The sequence below is a fragment of the Gossypium hirsutum genome, chromosome D13, assembly GCF_007990345.1.
Source record: "Gossypium hirsutum isolate 1008001.06 chromosome D13, Gossypium_hirsutum_v2.1, whole genome shotgun sequence".
In the NCBI taxonomy this organism is placed as follows: Eukaryota; Viridiplantae; Streptophyta; class Magnoliopsida; order Malvales; family Malvaceae; genus Gossypium; species Gossypium hirsutum.
This window is the reverse complement of record NC_053449.1, coordinates 26,217,207-26,235,607: the sequence shown is the minus strand read 5'-3', so window position 1 is coordinate 26,235,607 and position 18,401 is coordinate 26,217,207.

The window sequence follows — 18,401 nt, the reverse complement described above, 5'->3', positions numbered from 1 at the left end:
ATCAATTCATTTCAATCCATAACATCTTTTCATAGCAAAATGTCTCACCTTAATTTCTTACCATGCAACACAAATCAAAATGCAACATTTTACAAATAGTTTGAATTATAGAAACACAAACTGTAAACTCAGAGGTACTCATATACAATTTTGTCTTTTCCTGTCTTTTTCAAGGAATTCGAGTCGATGTTAGCTACAGACTAAAACAAATATAATAAATTATCAATACACAACCAAATTCCCATTCAATTTCTAAATCATACAACTTTTTCATATTATTCAATTTAATCCTTAAAATCAGAGCTAACATAACTTTCACATTTAGCCCCCTAATTTAATGTCAAATTCACTAAAGTCCCTATAGGACTTCCTATTTTTCAATTGTACCAAAAATTTCACAAGTTTTTGCATTTTAGTCCCTTTTGCACAAAATCATCAATTGACTTTACAATTTAATCATTTTTCAACACTAAACTTAAAATCTATCAAATTATTCCATAAAACCTCAACTATTTAACAATGGTAACATACTTAAACTATAGCAATACCGAAAATTATGACATGGGTCAGCTAGCCTGAGGTACCGGGATTTTGAAAACATAAAAATTATAAGAAAATGGATTAAATTGACTAAGCAATTAAAGCTTGAAACCTTAAAATCCCTTAGCCATTCGTGAGTTTCTTCTCCCCCTTAGCTTCGAATTGTTTTTGGATGAAGAGAATAAAAAGGTTTTTCTCTTTCCATCCATTAGCTAATATCATTTTTCTTTTAATTAAATTTAGTTTATTTTATAATATAATATAACTAATGTTTATTTAATACAAACATAAAATTTACTTAGTTAACCGGTCATATGATTGTAATTTAGTGTATAATTGATATTTTATCCCCTTTATTTAAGTTATAGTTATAATTCTTTAGTAAATTGCACTTTTACCATTTTATGCAATTTAGTTCCTGTACTTAAATTAAGCACCAATTCTACAAAATTACCTAACCGAAATTCAATTCACTTTAATTATAACTCTGTAAATATTTGTTATAAAAAATTTATGGGTCTGGTCTACGAAATTGAGGTTCCGAAACCACATTTGCATACACCAGTGACTTTTGAATCGTTACAACTGTCATTCTCATTTGCCTCAGATACAAAAAATTTCTTCATCTGTTCAACATACATCTAATTAACATATCTTTCTCTAAAATTGTAACACCCTTTACCCGTATTCGACACCGGAATAGGGTACGAGGCATTACCAGAACACATACACTTATAAACATGTTAAACTGAGTTATAAAATTTCATTCAAATTTAAACTCTTCAAATTTTTAATATGCTTTTATAAATCTTCATGTTATAACTTTAAAACACTATATTTGTAACAAATAGGGCTTCTGAGACCCAATACATATTCATGCAATTCAATACTTTATTTCCTTTTCATTTAATTCACGATTCTCATGTTCACGATTCAATTCAATTTCTCAATCCAATATACATTTCAATAGCACAATAATTCATTTAGTTCAAATCATATCATTTGCAATTTCCATTTAATTCACGTACAGTTCAATTTCATTAAGTTCAATACTAATACATATTTATCGTTTAACTTAACGTCCCCTTTTTGCGTCATTTTACACTTCAAGCATGAACTTAGTATTTAATTTCCTTTCCACTCCCGTTTCCTATGCATATCACACAAGATATAAACATTACACTCAACCATAGTCGCAAGCTAGTCTTTTTTTTTGAAGACTAACCACATGATAAACCATTTTAATAAAAGATTACAAACTTTAAACCTTACCACCCTTTTTTGATCACAAGCATATTTTCATCTAGGCATTTACCATCTCAATGCATAATTTTATCAATTTAATGTTGCGTAATCCAGCCACAACTTGGTCAAAGCCTAAGCATACACACCAGATATGCTAGCCAAATAAACATATAGTATAAGCATTATAAGCATGGATAAGCACCACATTTATTTATGTATCAAACTTACCAACATGAGTTAATTCATAAACCATTTATGACATTGTTACATACCAAATCATATATCAAATATACCACATACACATACTATGAAACTTTATTTTCTCACATAAACTTTAACCATAACTAATAATGCACAATTATAAACATCATTTCTTTTCAATCGTTTATCGATTATAATCGAGCATATGGCCAATTATACACAAATCATTCATATGTTCTTCCAATTTTTCTCCTCCTCCTCTCCATTCCACATCCTTAATGTACATAACGCACTTAAACAACATTAACTACAATTTCACTATTCACTCACATGTATATTCAAAGCTATCTATTCGAGTCAGAGTCACTAAATTATTTTTCCCTGGAGCTACAGAACTCAAAATTAAGATCCGTAAATTTTCTCAAAAACTAGATTAACATATCTTATTACCATAAAATTTTTAGAATTTTTGGTTTAGCAAAATAGTACAGTTTATTCTTTAAAGTTCCCTATTTCACTGCTCGATAGTTCTAACCTCTCTTCACTAAAAATTAATTATCTCATTGTACAGAATTTGAATATTGTTTTCGTTTGTTTCTCTTGAAAATAGATTCACTGAGGATTCTAAACATATAAACATTATCCCATAATTATTTTTGTAAAATTTTTTACAATTTTCCAAAGTCAGAATAGGGGATTCTGAACTCATTCTAACTCTGTCTAACTAAACTTCAAATATCTCAAAATATATAACTCTTTTCCTTGCTCTGTTTGTTTTATGTGAAAATAGACTCATTCAGATTAAATTTCATATATTATTTAGCCTCTAATTCAATTTCCACCATTTTTGGTGATTTTTCAAAGTCACACAACTGTTGCTGTCTAAACTGTTTTGTTGCTAAATGTACTCTTTCATAATTTCACTTTTTCACTTTCAATCACAATTCAATTCAAAATTCACTTTCCATTTCTAAGTCGATATTCAATTCAATTCAACACCTATATTCATTATTCAATTACACTTAGTCAATCTCCCGATGAACACATCGGAATAATAATAGATACTCAGTGGATTCAGCACATAGCAACCACCTTATTAATCAATGGTGTCCGGTGAAATCAGCACATAGCAACCACCTTACTAATCAATGATGTTTGGTTCACATAGTAGCCTAAACATAGTACTACACATGTGACCATTACCATCCGATACACATAGTAGCCTGCACATAGTACTCCACACGTGTTCGAAACAATCCGGTACGTATAGTAGCCTGCACATAGTACTACACATGCGACCTATCATTCCGGTACATGTAATAGCCTGCACATAGTACTACACACATGACCATCACTTTCACTTTTACATAATGGCCTACACACAGTCCGTGCCACACATGTGATCAATTTTGTCTCTTCATTCGTATCCCTTTTTATTCTAAAGGTTCATTCGGGAATTTTTCACTTTTTCTCACTTTTCTTTTTATTGATCAATTTCAATTTGTCGTCTTTATTGATTTATAAGAATACATTTAACTTATATAACATTCACACTATTCATTCCAGTCTAAAAATCATACTTTAGAAAAATTACATTTTTACCCCTAAAGTTTCACAAAATTACAATTTTGACCTTAGGCTCGTAAAATAATTTTTATTCAATTTCGTTCCATTTTAGGGCTAGCTGAACCATTTTAAAAACTATAGCAGTCCACAATACTCACTTATTCACACACTTGTGACATTTTATAACTTTTACAAATTAATCCTTTTAGGCATTTTCATCGAAAATTACTTAGTACAAATCATTTATCACACTCCAAACATTCATATTCTTCCATAAAACATAAAAATACATGCTTATCATTCATGTGTAAATTTTTAAACACAAACCCTAGTTCAAAACAATGGTAAAAATAGGTAAATCTTGTTACGAGGATTTCAAAAACGTTAAAATCATTAAAAGGGGGATAGAACGAACTTACAATCGAGCTTGGAAGCTTGAAAAACCCTAGCCATGGTTTCTCCATGCAATTTTCGGCCTAGGGGTTGAATATGGACAAAAATTGGCTTTTAATTTTGTTTTTAATTCATTTTAATAACTAAATGACCAAAATACCCTTAATGAAAAACTTTGGGAACATGCCTAACCATGCCCATTTTTGTCCACCAACTTAACCAATGGTCTAATTACCATATAAAGACCTCCAATTTAAAATTTCATAACAATTAGACACCTCTAACATATAGAACTCAACTTTTTCACTTTTTACAATTTAGTCCTTTTGACCAAATTGAGTGCCCAAACGTCAAAATTTTCAAACGAAATTTTCACGTAATCATTTTGTGAAATCGTAGACCATAAAAATATAATAAAAATAATTTTTTTTGTGGTCTCGAAACCACTATTCTGACTAGACCCAAATTCGGGCTATTATAAAAATTTTCTAGAAAGAAATCCCAGTCAATCATTTGCTCTAAAGTCACGCTAATCAAAGTTTCCCACCATTGGTAAGCTTCTCCTTCTAAAAATGATATAACACATCTAAGACTATCTTCAAAAGTACATTTCAATTCCTTTATTACCCTACAAAAATGAGATAACCACTGCTCAGCCACAGTGGGATCATCACCTTTATCATCAAGGAGCTCTTTGGCACCTCTTTTTCGAATCTCTCTTATAGGGTCAACCTTAAGTGGAGCCACAATAGGTATTGGAGGAGAAGGATGTGTTGGTTGAACCACTTCAGGTTGTGTTAGCTGTGGCCGTTGTGTTGAGGCTCTTGATTATTTCCCATAAACTAAAAAAATAATTATGTCATCATAGTGAAAAATACATTCTAAATGAATTCCTTGCATTTCCCATATTATTAGCAGTAGTAGCTTGTTCCTATGTAGGTATATGACTTTCCATTTCTTTACCCGTGGCTTCTCCAAAACTGTCAGGACCATAATCATCCCAGCTAAAGGATATCGAACCATCCGCATTAGACACAAATGGTCCTTCGGGCCACCTATAGTTAGCATTAAACATGACTCCCACTCAATCATTAACAAGAGAAAGTCAATAAGCTCATTAAAACATAAATACGAAGTCGTATCTATTAATCCTACTTTTCCTATTTATCTCTATATAAAAGGTGTAAAACTAAAAATTACTCAATCTTTCATTGTCTCTTCGAAAACGGCGCCAAAAACTTTGACCACGTTCGCATGTGCGCATAAAACAAATGATTTTATAAAACAGTTTTAAATTGCAATTTTATTGCAAGCGTACAGGCCAGTTGTAATATTTGTAATGTGATAATGGAACACTAGAGTATTCCAAGGATCGAACCCAAAGAAGATGGCGATGGAGTGATAAATAGCGCACACTATAGAGTCTAAGCAGCTACTGATAAGATTTAATAGTATGAAAATCATAACAAGAAAGTTTTGAAAGAAAATTAAATCTGCTAATCTAAAGACCAAATTGTAAAGAGTACACAACTAAGAGATTAATCAATAAATGACTAACGGTGGTTGGTTGATTTTGATGTGGTTCGTCAGTCCTCAAATGAGGGACTTAAATTGCTTAACTTTCTAAGTGGCTCCATTTTATCTCTCAATCTCAATTTTACCGACTTAGACGAATTAATTTGATTTATCTCTCTCTCACAAACTAATTAATCAAGGACTAATAGATTGGTGCACAACAAGATTACCTCTCGGTCTCACTTGTCTATATATTCCCTTAGAGGCATCACTTCCTAAGTTTTTAGGTCTATTCAATTTAGTTTGATTTATTACGATTTAGTCTATTTTCCAAAACAAATCAGTTTACCTACATCTCCATCAAACAACCTCCCTTTTAGGTTTAGCTACTCATGCTGAAAATAAAGAGAATGAACATGGAAATAAAAAGCAAAAAAACCATTAAAGTAAAGCTTAAGAAAAATATAAAAGTTTGGATTTTTATGCAAGAAAACTTAAAGAGCATGTGTAACACGCCAAACCTAATCCTTTAGAAGGATCCGAGTATAACGTGTCACTACAAAGAAATCATCTATCTTTAAAACTATTTTTGACGTATACTCTGTAAAACTAGGGTGTTGTATTAAAAATTTAATAAAATAATAAAATAAAGTATAAGTCATGTGGCGTATAACTCTGTAAAACTAGGTTGTTGTATTAAAAATTTAATAAAATAATAAAATAAAGTATAAGTCATGTGGCGTATAAGCTTTTAATAAAGTAATTTTCATCGTATGAAATATAACTCTGGAAAACCATTCATAATTCAAATAAAGCTTTATTAAAACATAGTTTATCAACATAGGATTTGAGTACAAATCCTTATCAAAATACAATTAGACATCAGACCCCGTATGTCATGCATAGTACAAAATAACAAAAGTTTCATAGCAGTAGACATCCTCTAGCTTAGTCTAATAGAATGTCTTCCTTCAACAATAGGCCTGAGAAGGAAAAGAGAAATGGGGTAAGTTCAAAAGAACTTAGTGTGTTCCAGAAGAAGTCTTATCAAACCACTAATACTTCAATCAGATCATATCAAAGAGTCAAACACAATCACATAGTTCGCTAGATGGCGAGTACCATACACAGACAGTCTATATGCTGTTTTACTATTCCTTTAGCACCTACACTACGCCCATATGACCATACCGATAAACCTTCTTCATGCCAGCCACGTACCCAAATATTTAGTCAGATTCATATCATATTTTCCATTCATATTCCTTTATTTGTATCATTTTTCGTGATTTGCCAATCTGGTTTGCAACATACATTTTCCCTACCAAAGGCTACACTACTATTTTCATGTATCGCGATCTGCCAGTTCAATGTACATTCCATTAAAGGAATTGCCATGAATATTTTTCGTTAACATCAATTCCATGATTCAGCCCATATCATTCTCACCAAAAGCAAACGGTAGTTGCTTAAGCATGAAGAATGGTTTTTACACTTTAACACAGACATTACAGACCCAAATTGGTATATCTGAACAACCACTTTTCATATACACACACTTCACCTTTACAAAGCATAAGTACTTACCTTACACGAAATAGAGAACATGAATACGACACACATGGAAGTATGAAGGGACTCACCAGAAATACAACAAAGTCTATATAGTAGGACCTTTGCCTTTATCACTCGGGCCTTCTATAATGTCTTGAGCTAAAATATAAATAATTTAACTTATTAAATCACTACACCATTGAAACCAAACATACATGCAAGAAACATTAACACTTAAATTAGAATCAGTAAGTTTCTTTCCTCATATACTAATATGATACTTATGCATGCAGAGTTAAAAATACATAAATAACTATGAAAATAACCTAGGGTTCATTGATAACTCTTGAAAAAAGTTATATTTCATGCCTTTAAACCTAGCTAATTATTTATACTTAGGTAAATTTAGTAGCATTTTAGGACATTTCACTAGTATTTTTATCATTACATGAAGAGCTTAGACTATGTTTAAATATTGGGTACTTTTAATTGCTTGTAGTAGGGTTGTGTTTGGTGGTATGGCAGATGCAAGTTAAGGAACAAGAAATAAAGGAGTGATGGTTTGCTGGGGCAAAAGGTTGGACATTTTATCGGTACAAATGTCGTGGCAATTCCAGGAAGACAAAGTCAACACTCAATGCATAAAAGCTTCAGCCAAGCTATACTTGATGTGACAGCCCAAAATTGACCCTAGTCGGGAAGTAGTTTCGGGACCGCTAAACCGAGTCACCGAAATGTTCGAATGTGATATTTATTGTCTAGAATATGTAATTATGAATGTGTGAAAATTTCAAGCTTCGATTTAGTCGATTGCATGTGAGTTTTAGTAAATAGGACTTATGTGAGAAAATTTTGAAATGTGATAGGTCAAAGCATAAAGACCTATTAGTGCATGTTGAAAAAGGGGGACTTGCATGTCAATTTCCCCCCCTCTATTAGTAGTGGCCGGCCATGACAAGTATGGTAGACCAAGTGTGATGGGCAAGACATGTCATAGACATGTTGTGTTGGTGCATCATGGGTGGAAACAATAAAATAATGAGCATGGTAATTAAATAATGAAAGGGAGGAGTGATGAAAAAAAAAAGAATGGTCTCATCCATGCCCCCCCATTGCCGTGAGTAAAAGAAAAGAAAAGAAAAATTTTGTTCATCCTTTTTCATCTTCTTTTGGCCGAAAATTCTAAGGAAGGAGGAAGGAGTTCTTGCTTCATGTTTGGTTTGGAAGAGGATTAGGAGGAGGTATGGCCATCTAGATCAAGGTATGTTTGAGGTTGTGCCATGAGATTCATGCATGTTTTTAGTTGCTAGCTTGAGTTCTAATTAGCCCATGGTTCAAATCTTTGCTATGTCATGGGGATGATATTCGGCCTAGGTGGATTTTGTGTTAATGCCATTGCATGCTAAATATGAAGCTTGTTAATGATGCATGTGATGGTGGATTGATGATTCTTGAATCTTCTTTTTAGCATTTTTGAGTGAGCACATATGTGCATTAGTTGCTAGATGGAGAAGAATCGGCTAGCAAGTTGTGTGCTAAGGCCGAATATAATTTTTGTATATTAATGAGTAATGCATGTGTTAAATTGATGGAAAGGGAGAGGATGCTTTACTAGTGTATATATGTGTGTATTAGCCAAGTTTTGAACTTGAAACAAAATGGTGTTTAGTCAATACAAGTGACCATACTTGTAGAATGTATTAAGTGTTGCAATCGGCCCCAACATAGACATGCATATTCGGCCATAGGAAGGAGATTGGTGTTGCATGTATTCGGTTAGAGGCAAGCATATTGATGCTTTTGTCTTGGCTTAGAAAATTCGGCCAAGGGGGAAAATTAGCTAAAATGTTGAGTTTGATTCATGATTCCGTACATATGTGACTTTAATGTCTAATGTATAAATATGGGCTAAGTGCCTTGTGTTCCTCTTTTCGATGCTCAAATGATTAAATCAATTTATTTGTTTAATTAAGCTCAAGAGCAAAGGGGAACTAAATCCGATAAAGGGAAGGAAAAAGTGGTCGAATAGCTATCGGAATCGTTCGACAACATCCGAGGTAAGTTCTTGAGTAAAAGAGCTTAAATTATGATTTGATTAGATCATGTTTTAAGCAAATCAAAATCATGCTCTTTGTGTGTGGCTATTGAGCCGAAATTGCAAGAATGATAAGTGTCTTGTGTTTGAGTTTTGCTAACGAAAACGAAATACGAATGTGCCATGATTTATTGTTAAATGTACATGGTTATTTGAATGATGTCCGGGCTAAGTCCCGAAGGCTTTGTGCTAGGTGACCATATCCGGACTAAGATCCGAAGGCATTTGTACGAGTTACTAAATCCGGACTAAGATCCGAAGGCATTTGTGCGAGTTACTAAATCCGGGTTAAGTCCCGAAGGCATTTGTGCGAGTTACTAAATCCGGGTTAAGTCCCGAAGGCATTTGTGCGAGTTACTATAACCGGGCTATGTCCCGAAGGCATTTGAACGAGTAGCTATATCCGGTTAAATTCCGAAGGTACGTGATTTGGGAATGAATGATCTTGCTGTAAAAATTTCAGTTAATACGCTTGAAACATCCCAACATTAAGGTATGTTTCGTATGTGCTTTGAATTAGTTGAGCCCTTACAAATAAGTATTCGCTCAGTTGATAAATGAGCTACCGGCCTTTGGCTAAGTTGATCTTTGTGTATGAATAAAAGGGTTGGTAATGTGAAGTAAGTATGATATTGAAAAATTGTGCATATGAAATTATCCGTTTAGCTACATGAATGCTATACTTTTGTTGTGCTGGAATCCCTTGCTCAAAACTTACTAAGCATAAATTGCTTACTCCGTCTCCTTGATTCTCTGTTTTATAGATTTTGGTTCTCCAGCTATCGGACTCGGGATTTTGAAGTCGAAGTCGCCCACACTATCAAAGCCCCCCCCGTTTTGGTACAATTTTGGTTGAACTTCGAAATGGCATGTATAGGACTACCCTTTTTGTTGGGTGTCATGGACCTTTTGGACTTGTATAATTTTGGATAGCCATGCGAAAATGGCTTATATATGTTTGAGTATAATGTTATAATCATTTGGTATGGATATGGTTATTGAGAGGTGTGGATATGCTTAACAAGGATTGGCCATGGGAATGGTTAATCACTATCATAATTTGTGCTATTTATGCTAAAAGGGCTAGTTGAATCATGGAAACTATGAAATAGGTAAAGTCTACCTTAAAGGCAGATGCTGACAGCAGCAGTGATGTAGATTTGGAAAATCACTAAAAATAGTAGGAAGGGAATTAAATAGTGAATAAATTATGTAAACGAACCTTGATGAATCTATTTTCATAGGAAAGTAACGAAACGATCATATGGACAGTATGTTAAGAGATATTCTGGTTCTCGTAAGACAGGGCCAGAACGGTTTCTGGATTCCCTATTTCGACTTTGGAAATTCATTATAAATTAACCGGAGATAATTAGGAGTCATGCAATATATTTATAGATTTCTATTTGAGTCTAGTTTCAATAGAAACAAACGACATCAGTATTGAAGCCCTGTACAGGGAGATATCCAAGTCGTAATGCGCAAAGGTCAGTGTAGTCGATCCCTGTAACATGGGAGATTTTGACTAATAAACTGTACTAATTGGCCCAACCAAAAATTCTAGAAAAAAATATGTAGATGGGCATATGAGTCTAGTTTCAGGGAAAATTTACGGAACTGGATTCTGAGTTTCTGAACTCAAGATATGATTTTTTAAGCGACTAGTACGCAGATTGGCAGTGTCTGGGAAATTTTTTTATAAGTGGTTTAAAGTCTGTTAACACCTCGTGTTCGACTCCGGTGACGGTCTCGGGTTCGGGGTGTTACATTTGATTGGTATCAGAGCTACGGTTCAGTCGATTCTAGGACTACCGTAATGCGTTGGGTCTAGCTATACATGCCATTTTATGTGATTATTTGATAGTGTGGTGATTTCTGACAATTGTAAATATGTTTATTTATAGTAATGGATCCCGATCCCAACCGAGCGGTAGCTGATGATCTTGAGAGTGTAGTGCCTGCTCCCACACAAGGGACAGCGCCGGCGGACTCTCAACCTAATGCTAGTAACCCGAATGATGAAGCTAGACAAGCTTTCTATAGCGTGATGAATGATTGGTTCAACCAATACATTCGAACTAATACGGCTGTTCCACAACCTCCATTCCTGACTAATACCACCCCCGCACCTACAATACCTTCGGAAACTGACCAAATAAGGTCAAATAAGCCCCCAGTTGACAGAATCCGAAAACATGGGGCTACTGAATTTAAAGCTACGGATAGCGACGATGCCGAGCAAGCTGAATTTTGGTTGGACAACACTATCCGGGTACTCGATGAGCTATCTTGTACACCCGATGAATGCCTAAAGTGTACTATCTCCTTGCTACGCGATTCTGCCTACTATTGGTGGAGTACTCTGACTTCTGTTGCGCCCCGAGAGCAAGTAACTTGGGAGTTTTTCCAAATTGAGTTTTGGAAAAAGTATATCAGTCAGAGATTTGTTGATAAAAAACGGAAGGAATTTCTTGAGCTTAAGCAAGGTTCTATGTCAGTTACTGATTACGAGCGAAAATTTGTTAGACTTAGTAGGTATGCTCGGGAATATGTTTCGTCCGAGGCTATCATGTGTAAACGCTTCGAGGATGGGCTGAATGAAGATATAAAAATGTTCGTGGGCATTCTTGAAATACGAGAGTTCGTAGTACTTGTCGAGCGAGCTTGTAAAGCCGAAGAGCTTAGAAAAGAAAAACAAAAAGTTGATGTGGGAACTGGAGAGTTTCGTAAAAGATCCTCGGGAAAGTCTCTTCAACAGGCATCGAAGAAATTTCGAGATGATGTGGGCCGGTCTAGAGGCACTTCGGGCCTTTTTAGACGAGATCGTGATCGACCCCCTGTGGGTACACGAGGCACTTCGGTCGCCAGTGTTGGGAATGAACGTCGAGACAGAACAAAATGTCGATATTGCGGTAAATGGCATTCGGGGAGTTGTAGATTCCCTGACCGCTCCTGTTACAAGTGCGGATCAGTTGACCAGTTCATTAAAGATTGCCCGAGGTTGTCTGAACAGAATGTAAATCAGAGTGGGAAACCGGGTGCTACCACTGCTCGAGGTAGACCATCTGGAAATACGGGCAATGCTAGTGGTGGTCAGAGAGGATCTAGAGATGCTACGACCAGATCCGAGGCTCGTGCGCCTGCTAGAGCTTATGCTATACGTGCCCGCGAGGATGCTTCTTCGCCTGATGTTATTACCGGTACTTTTACTCTCTTTGATACTAATGTAATTGCTTTGATTGACCCCGGTTCTACTCATTCTTACATATGTGAAACCTTAGCATCCAGTAAGACTTTACCTATTGAGTCTACTGAGTTCGTAATTCGGGTGTCAAATCCCTTGGGTCGTTACGTGCTTGTCGACAAAGTGTGTAAGAAATGTCCCCTAGTAATTCGAGGTTCCTGTTTTCCGGCGGACTTGATGCTTTTGCCGTTTGATGAATTTGATGTTATTCTTGGTTTGGATTGGTTGACCGCGCATGATGCGGTTGTGAATTGCAAAAGCAAGACTATTGATTTGAGGTGCGCAAATAACGAGATAATCCGAGTTGAGTCTACGGACTTAAAGGGGTTGCCAACTGTAATATCCTCAATGTTGGCCCAGAAATATGTAAGAAAAGGGTGCGAAGCATACCTTGCGTATGTACTTGATGACAAAGAATTAGAAAAGAAACCCGAATCTGTGCCGGTGGTTTGTGAATACCCGGATGTTTTTCCTGAAGAATTACCGGGTTTACCACCTGTTTGGGAGATAGAGTTTGGTATTGAGCTTGTACCTGGGACTATGCCGATTTCGATAGCTCCGTATCGTATGGCACCAACCGAGTTAAAAGAGTTGAAAGCTCAGTTGCAAGAATTGACGAATAGAGGTTTTGCTCGACCAAGTTTCTCACCTTGGGGTGCACCAGTATTGTTCGTGAAAAAGAAGGACGGAACCATGAGGTTGTGCATTGACTATCGTCAACTGAATAAAGTGACGATAAAGAATAAATATCCGTTACCGCGTATTGATGATTTGTTTGATCAACTAAAAGGAGCCTCAGTGTTCTCAAAAATAGATTTGAGATCGGGCTATTATTAGTTGCGAATTCGAGATTCGGACATACCCAAAACTGCCTTCAGAACGAGATATGGTCACTACGAATTCTTAGTGATGCCGTTTGGGCTCACTAATGCCCCTGCGGTATTTATGGATTTGATGAATCGGATCTTTAGACCATATTTGGATCGGTTCGTAGTTGTGTTCATTGATGACATCTTGGTCTATTCAAGAGATGAGACCGAACATGCTGAGCACCTGAGACTAGTGTTGCAAATTTTGCGGGATAAGCAGTTATATGCTAAGTTCAGTAAGTGTGAGTTCTGGTTAAGAGAGGTTAGCTTCTTGGGTCACGTGGTATCCGCATCGGGTATTCGAGTTGACCCGAGCAAAATTTCAGCCATACTTAACTGGAAGCCTCCAAGAAATATTACCGAAGTTCGGAGCTTCCTGGGGCTCGCCGGTTATTACCGACGATTTGTAAAAGGTTTCTCGATGATAGCCACACCAATGACGAAGCTACTTCAAGAGGATGTTAAGTTCGAATGGACGGAGAAATGTCAGAACAGTTTCGATCAACTGAAAACTTATTTGACTGAAGCTCCAATTTTAGTGCAACCCGAATCAGGCAAAGAGTTTGTCATTTATAGTGACGCATCCCTACTTGGGTTGGGTTGCGTATTGATGCAAGAAGGTCGAGTGGTGGCCTATGCGTCGAGACAATTAAAGCCACATGAGAAAAATTATCCGACCCATGATCTTGAACTAGCTGCCATCGTATTTGCTTTAAAAATATGGCGACATTACTTATTTGGTGAAAAGTGCCATATATTTTCGGATCACAAAAGTCTCAAATATTTGATGACTCAAAGAGACTTAAATCTGCGACAAAGACGTTGGCTTGAGTTGTTGAAAGATTACGAGCTTGTCATTGATTACCACCTAGGAAAAGCTAATGTGGTTGCGGACGCCTTAAGCCGGAAATCATTGTTTGCTTTACGAGCGATGAATGTGCACTTGTCTGTTCTACCCGACAATGTGTTAGTAGCTGAATTAAAAGCCAAACCATTATTGATTCATCAAATTCGTGAAGCCCAGAAAGTTGATGATGAATTGGTTGCAAAACGGGCTGAGTGTGTTCCGAACAAGGAATCAGAGTTTCAAATTGATGATGATGATTGTTTTAGGTTCAGAAGTCGTTTGTGTGTTCCAAGGAATTCGGAACTCATTTTGATGATTCTGAACGAAGCCCATTGTAGCCGAATGTCAATTCACCCGGGGAGTACGAAAATGTACAATGATTTGAAACGTCGGTTTTGGTGGCATGGTATGAAACGAGACATCTCCGACTTTGTTTCGAGATGTTTAATATGTCAACAAGTGAAAGCAGAACATCAAGTGCCTTCAGGATTACTTCAGCCGATCATGATACCCGAGTGGAAATGGGATTGAGTCACAATGGACTTTGTGTCCGGACTGCCATTGTCAGCAAGTAAGAAAGATGCGATTTGGGTTGTTGTCGATAGACTGACTAAGTCGGCTCACTTTATCCCCGTGCGTACGGATTTTTCATTGGATAAACTAGCTGAATTGTACGTTTCTCAGATTGTGAGATTACACAGGGTACCTATTTCTATCGTGTCGGATAGAGATCCGAGATTCACCTCACGATTTTGGAGGAAATTGCAAGAAGCTTTGGGTACCAAGGTGCATTTTAGCACTGCTTTTCACCCCCAAACCGATGGTCAATCTGAGCGGATAATTCAAATACCTGAGGATATGTTGAGATGTTGCATCCTCGAGTTCAGTAGTTCATGGGAACGGTATTTACCTTTGATTGAATTCGCTTACAACAATAGTTTTCAATCAAGTATTAAGATGGCACCTTACGAGGCTTTGTACGGTTGTAAATGCCGTACACCATTGTTTTGGACCCAGCTCGGTGAAAGTAAAATTTTCAGAGTTGATTTGATTAAAGATGCCGAACAGAAAGTAAAGGTAATCCGTGAAAGTCTGAAGGCAGCCACAGATCGTCAAAAATCGTATGCGGATTTGAAACGAAAAAACATTGTTTATCAGGTGGGAGATAAAGTGTTTCTTAAAGTTTCGCCTTGGAAAAGGGTACTTAGATTTGGCCGTAAGGGCAAGTTGAGCCCGAGATTCATTGGGCCGTACGAAATCTCCGAACGAGTTGGTTCGGTTGCGTATAGATTGATTTTGCCCCCTGAACTTGAAAAGATTCACGATGTCTTTCATGTTTCGATGCTTCGACGTTATAGATCCGATCTGTCACATGTGATTAATCCCTCAGAAGTTGAAATTCAATCTGACTTGAGTTATGAAGAAGAACCGATTCGTATCCTAGCTCGTGAAGTGAAAGAGTTGCGAAAAAAAAGGGTTCCGTTAGTTAAGGTGTTATGGCTCAAACACGGGATCGAGGAAGCTACTCGGGAAACCGAGAGCTCGATGAAAGAACGATACCCAAACCTCTTTACCGGTAAGATTTTCGGGGACGAAAATTTCTTAAATGGGGGAGAGTTGTGACAGCCCAAAATTGACCCTAGTCGGGAACTGGTTTCGGGATCGCTAAACCGAGTCACCGAAATGTTCGAATGTGATATTTATTGTCTAGAATATGTAATTATGAATGTGTGAAAATTTCAAGCTTCGATTTAGTCGATTGCATGTGAGTTTTAGTAAATAGGACTTATGTGAGAAAATTTTGAAATGTGATAGGTCAAAGCATAAGGACCTATTAGTGCATGTTGAAAAAGGGGGGACTTGCATGTAAATTTCCCCCCCTCTATTAGTAGTGGCCGGCCATGACAAGTATGGTAGACCAAGTGTGATGGGCAAGACATGTCATAGACATGTTGTGTTGGTGCATCATGGGTGGAAACAATAAAATAATGAGCATGGTAATTAAATAATGAAAGGGAGGAGTGATGAAAAAAAAGAATGGTCTCATCCATGCCCCCCCATTGCCGTGAGTAAAAGAAAAGAAAAGAAAAATTTTGTTCATCCTTTTTCATCTTCTTTTGGCCGAAAATTCTAAGGAAGGAGGAAGGAGTTCTTGCTTCATGTTTGGTTTGGAAGAGGATTAGGAGGAGGTATGGCCATCTAGATCAAGGTATGTTTGAGGTTGTGCCATGAGATTCATGCATGTTTTTAGTTGCTAGCTTGAGTTCTAATTAGCCCATGGTTCAAATCTTTGCTATGTCATGGGGATGATATTCGGCCTAGGTGGATTTTGTGTTAATGCCATTGCATGCTAAATATGAAGCTTGTTAATGATGCATGTGATGGTGGATTGATGATTCTTGAATCTTCTTTTTAGCATTTTTGAGTGAGCACATATGTGCATTAGTTGCTAGATGGAGAAGAATCGGCTAGCAAGTTGTGTGCTAAGGCCGAATATAATTTTGTATATTAATGAGTAATGCATGTGTTAAATTGATGGAAAGGGAGAGGATGCTTTACTAGTGTATATATGTGTGTATTAGCCAAGTTTTGAACTTGAAACAAAATGGTGTTTAGTCAATACAAGTGACCATACTTGTAGAATGTATTAAGTGTTGCAATCGGCCCCAACATAGACATGCATATTCGGCCATAGGAAGGAGATTGGTGTTGCATGTATTCGGTTAGAGGCAAGCATATTGATGCTTTTGTCTTGGCTTAGAAAATTCGGCCAAGGGGGAAAATTAGCTAAAATGTTGAGTTTGATTCATGATTCCGTACATATGTGACTTTAATGTCTAATGTATAAATATGGGCTAAGTGCCTTGTGTTCCTCTTTTCGATGCTCAAATGATTAAATCAATTTATTTGTTTAATTAAGCTCAAGAGCAAAGGGGAACTAAATCCGATAAAGGGAAGGAAAAAGTGGTCGAATAGCTATCGGAATCGTTCGACAACATCCGAGGTAAGTTCTTGAGTAAAAGAGCTTAAATTATGATTTGATTAGATCATGTTTTAAGCAAATCAAAATCATGCTCTTTGTGTGTGGCTATTGAGCCGAAATTGCAAGAATGATAAGTGTCTTGTGTTTGAGTTTTGCTAACGAAAACGAAATACGAATGTGCCATGATTTATTGTTAAATGTACATGGTTATTTGAATGATGTCCGGGCTAAGTCCCGAAGGCTTTGTGCTAGGTGACCATATCCGGACTAAGATCCGAAGGCATTTGTACGAGTTACTAAATCCGGACTAAGATCCGAAGGCATTTGTGCGAGTTACTAAATCCGGGTTAAGTCCCGAAGGCATTTGTGCGAGTTACTAAATCCGGGTTAAGTCCCGAAGGCATTTGTGCGAGTTACTATAACCGGGCTATGTCCCGAAGGCATTTGAACGAGTAGCTATATCCGGTTAAATTCCGAAGGTACGTGATTTGGGAATGAATGATCTTGCTGTAAAAATTTCAGTTAATACGCTTGAAACATCCCAACATTAAGGTATGTTTCGTATGTGCTTTGAATTAGTTGAGCCCTTACAAATAAGTATTCGCTCAGTTGATAAATGAGCTACCGGCCTTTGGCTAAGTTGATCTTTGTGTATGAATAAAAGGGTTGGTAATGTGAAGTAAGTATGATATTGAAAAATTGTGCATATGAAATTATCCGTTTAGCTACATGAATGCTATACTTTTGTTGTGCTGGAATCCCTTGCTCAAAACTTACTAAGCATAAATTGCTTACTCCGTCTCCTTGATTCTCTGTTTTATAGATTTTGGTTCTCCAGCTATCGGACTCGGGATTTTGAAGTCGAAGTCGCCCACACTATCAAAGCCCCCCCCGTTTTGGTACAATTTTGGTTGAACTTCGAAATGGCATGTATAGGACTACCCTTTTTGTTGGGTGTCATGGACCTTTTGGACTTGTATAATTTTGGATAGCCATGCGAAAATGGCTTATATATGTTTGAGTATAATGTTATAATCATTTGGTATGGATATGGTTATTGAGAGGTGTGGATATGCTTAACAAGGATTGGCCATGGGAATGGTTAATCACTATCATAATTTGTGCTATTTATGCTAAAAGGGCTAGTTGAATCATGGAAACTATGAAATAGGTAAAGTCTACCTTAAAGGCAGATGCTGACAGCAGCAGTGATGTAGATTTGGAAAATCACTAAAAATAGTAGGAAGGGAATTAAATAGTGAATAAATTATGTAAACGAACCTTGATGAATCTATTTTCATAGGAAAGTAACGAAACGATCATATGGATAGTATGTTAAGAGATATTCA